General features: G+C 46.7%; 1 non-coding gene across 1 annotated transcript; it reads left to right on the forward strand.

The window, feature by feature from the left end:
- The first annotated feature begins 3,511 nt into the window (after positions 1-3,511).
- TRNAD-GUC (transfer RNA aspartic acid (anticodon GUC)) lies at positions 3,512-3,583 on the forward strand. The gene has a single exon. It is a non-coding gene; the product is annotated as a tRNA-Asp (tRNA).
- The last annotated feature ends 758 nt before the right edge of the window (positions 3,584-4,341 follow it).

The raw sequence follows: 4,341 nt of genomic DNA on the forward strand, positions 1-4,341 counted from the left end.
CTTGTATTTAACATTTTTCAATTTTGCTAAACCTGTTCTTTTTTGCATATATTATGTATTCGCCCCTCCTGCTTGGGCCTACTGTAGGCCTGCAGTATGTTCTAAATAAAATAAAAATAAAAAGAACATTGCAGGAGCCCGGACAAAGCAAAATTACACAAATTACGTTTGAATAGAGATTATGGCAGGAAAGTGGATGAAATATAGCTAAAAGAAGAATTGTGAACCGAAGCAAAGTATGTAATGAGCCAGAAATATGCATATCAAAGAAGACACTGCACTGAGAAAATGGACAGCATGAAATAAATGAGCAGCACAAGTGCAGCGTACAGGCCTTTATCAAAAAATTTATTTTTTGTTTATTTACCACGTCCTGGTAGTGTTAGCTCCATAAAGCATTATCAAAATTATCACAATTTTCAGTTTTATTTGCTTAGGAGAACGTTAGAGCATTAAGAACTTGGCTCATAAATGCACCTCAAATATTGCCATAAATCATCGTACTCTTCGTCCTGGGCCACAAGAGCTGGGGCTTCATGAGATAATTATTACGGTGCATTAACGAAAATTTCAACATGCCGTCAGCATGCAAAGATTTTATACTGGCGCTGAAAAAACCGCATTTTTTAAATTTTCGCTGGCAGGAGGGAGTAACTTTCTTGACTGCGCTGCTTTCTTCCTAAGCAAATGAAAGACGTGTATGCCGAGCAAAAACAATTCGAAAATATGTAGCGTAAGATATAACACTAATGCACTGTGAAGCTTGATGCCTTATTGGTCCAGTAGAGTGGAGAGCTGGGCGAGTTAATTGGTTCACGATTGTAGAAAGAAAACCAGCGCAAAAGACGGGGACACAGAACTCGGAACACAGAATACAGGAACACAGAACACAGCGTCGTCCTGTGTTCCTGTTGTGCGTCTCCGTCCTTTGCCCTTGTTTTTTTTTTCCTTAATTGGCCATGCACTTGTGGCAATTTAAGTGCACTTCCTGTGAATTTTGCACAAAGGTAGTGTATTTTTGCATTCACCTTTTTTACACGCTGAGTTGTTTTATCTTTTGGTCACTTCAGAAGGGAGGAGTTAGTATAGAAGTAATTTACTTGGAGAATACAAGGAAATATATCTTGCGATGAATTTTCTCATATTTTAATTCTGCCTGATGGGAATGCATTACGCGCCATACGGTGTTACTCACAACCAAACGCCCAAGGCTCTAAGTTGGGCAAAGCATGTATCATATATGTGGAAGTGCGAATATGGCTGTGGTGCGCTGGGCGTCTTGCATGCACAGCAGGAAGTGATTTGTGTCTAGACCATCCAGGAGGGCATGTACAAGGACGGGAAGATAGTACAAACGCTAAAAAAAAAAAAAAAGCTAGCTGGGGCTAGAAACGCATTTTTCGTTCTAGCAAGTACCAACGTTGGGGCAAAGCAACCAGTTTTGGGCGCCTTGTAAGAAGAAAGGATGGTTCTGGGAAGCGGAGGCAGGGCTGCGTACGGCGCACGCGAGGTCGCGGGGTCACGGAGTAGCGCTGCAGCAGCACATCGGGAAAAGGTTAAATTCTTCCACTCGCCACTCGCAGCGCACCGCAGAGCCGGCAGCCTTCTCTCTTGTCCGCCTACCCGGCAGGTTCCGGCCGGGGAGACGGACAATAGTCGCGGGCGAGAGCGAAGGAGGGGGGGGGGGGAGGGGGGGCACCACATGAAAAGCATTAGAAGAATGTCACTGGCGCCTCCACTACGGCTCAGCTTGTACTATTCTGGCGCAGTGCTGCGTTTCGCCGTAATCGCTTGTCAGCAAAGTGAACACAGCACCGTGCCTTCCCGTGAATAGTACAAGCAGGGACGTCGCGGCCACATCGGCATTCGCAGTATAGCGCCGCCCTGTCGCTTATTTGCTCGCTTATCCTCTAACAAGTCAAAAAGTCTTCCTGTTGTGGCACGCCATCCATGGCTTACGACACCACGTCTGTCATTCCCCTTCATACTTCAAGCGTTTCTCTTGCTATGGAAGTATTAGCCGTTGCGGCCACCAATTCAAGCAGCGAGAAAAATTTTAGCGCCGCAGGATTCGTAATGAAAGAGCGCCGCTCTTGTTTCGATCAAGCCATCATCAATGAACAACTTGCATATTTAGAGTGATAAATCTATACCTTTATGCGTTGTGTCTTGTGTATAATCCCAAACTGTGATCTGGAATGCGAGGTCAAAATTTGAATGTCATTGAAATAAACTCATTTTCCTGAAATTCTCTTTTTGTGTCGTCGCCGCTTTGCAGGTCGGGCCGAGCACGAGCGTGCTCAGGGTCCTTCAGTGTCGGGCCGGGCTTCCTGTCGGTAGGTTAAGTCCCGGGCCGGGCGCGGGTTCGAAATTGCGGCCCGTGCACAGCTCTATTCAGAAACCTAATCACATTTCCTTTTGTGAAAAAAGAGCTATGTGTAGAGTTTAAATGGTGCAAGTATGAAGCTACAATGAAGTCAATTACCAAACACATCGAAACATCAGTTGTGATGCCTGAAAAAAGATGTACTGCAACATATAAATACTCAAGTCTCGATAAGCAGGAATACTGAAGGGGAATAAAAACAGTTTTCTTTTGTTCGGGCTCACGCACCTGCTACAAACATATTCTTTATACATAGCAATAAAACTTGAAATAACTGTTTAAGAAGCCTTTTGGTCAAAGTATAGCTAAGTATGACTGAAAGGAGTCCGCAAGAAATGCACGGAAGCAGGCATGCAGTGTGACAGCGCAGCGCGACAGGTGCGCTTTTTAATCTCGCGCGCGCACTGAAGAACATGGGTTTATGGTTTATTGGGGTTTTAACGTCCCAAAGCGACTAAGGCTATGAGAGACGCCGTAGTGAAGGGCTCCGGAAATTTCGACCACCTGGGGTTCTTTAACGTGCACTGACATCGCACAGTACACGGGCCTCTAGAATTTAGCCTCCATCGAAATTCGACCACCCCGACCGGGATCGAACCCGCGTCTTTCGGATCAGCGGCCGAGCGCCATAGCCACTGAGCCACCGCGGCGGGTCGAAAGACATGACGGGGACACGCCGAGGAGGCAACGCTGCAGTGCACGCTGCCTCCTCGCCTCTCGGCTCCTCGCGAGCAGCCCCGTCCGCTGACGAGCGGTGGCGGGGGAAAATCTAGGGAAAACATGCCTGTCCCCAACCGGACATGACGTCATTAAATATCACGTGACCTATGACGTCACGCGTATGACGTCATATTTTTTTGACCAATCAGCGTTTCCAGCCTGCCGTCCCGCAAACGCTTGTCATATCACACGACCACTCCCTTTTGACCATGACCTTGGGCACCACGGGGTAGCACACCATAGTAACACCATAAGCTCTTCATGGCTCGCTTGAAAGCACGACGACCTTGGCTTTACATGGCCTAGTGAAGCTATCGCTTAAAGATACGTAAAAACAGTCCAGAAAATGAGCACACAGTATGCCGTCATGTGTGTTTTGAGTTTTAATCGCCGCGGCAACCGTTCTCCTCGTTAGTATAGTGGTCAGTATCCCCGCCTGTCACGCGGGAGACCGGGGTTCGATTCCCCGACGGGGAGCTTTTTTTTTTTTCCCCAAATTTTTTCTCTTCAAAGTCAAAACTGAAAGCACGGCGACCTTGGCTTTACATGGCCAAGCTATCGCATCAAAAAGAGGTAACGGTTTAATGTAGTTAAACAGAGTAAACGTGCGAAAGCCGTAGACACTTAGGCTCCGCCTTAAAGGTTTTAGCGGGTTAACGCCCATATATGCGGAACTGGTAATTCCTACTTAACATTCATAGATCGCGGCGAGTCCTCGGCGAGTGGTAAAGTGATGCGCCACTGCACTGGCAGGTGGCTGTTTTTTTTTTTTCACAGCCACCGGTAGGGATCGTGAGAACCATGTTACTCTTCCTCAGCAACCACTCGTGACCAATCATTAACTTAACTGCCACCTTCCACGGTGGTCAGTTTGCTCACAATACGCAGGGAAGGATTTGATGACGGCACAGGGTCGCAAGACAAAACAAGGCAACATTCTTGCTCGGGGTTTGTTACGTCTGGCATAATGCGTGCTTTCGCAATAAAAGAAATCATCCACTACGTGCGGTCTTCCTGTGGAATTATGCACGAAATGCATATCTAACACACATGCGCTCTTTGCGTTCGCGCTTCACAGCAGCATCATTCGTGACCGCCCGTCAAGTGAACAAAATGCGTTACAAAATTATTGGGGGAAAATACAGACTTTTCTGGGCATCGATAGAGTTACGCAGATTACATGATGGGCTAAATGAATTATGATTTTAAATCACCGGAAAACTCCCACGAAAAAA

The sequence above is a fragment of the Amblyomma mixtum genome, unplaced genomic scaffold, assembly GCF_055824585.1.
Source record: "Amblyomma mixtum isolate Tamu unplaced genomic scaffold, ASM5582458v1 scaffold_36, whole genome shotgun sequence".
In the NCBI taxonomy this organism is placed as follows: domain Eukaryota; kingdom Metazoa; phylum Arthropoda; class Arachnida; order Ixodida; family Ixodidae; genus Amblyomma; species Amblyomma mixtum.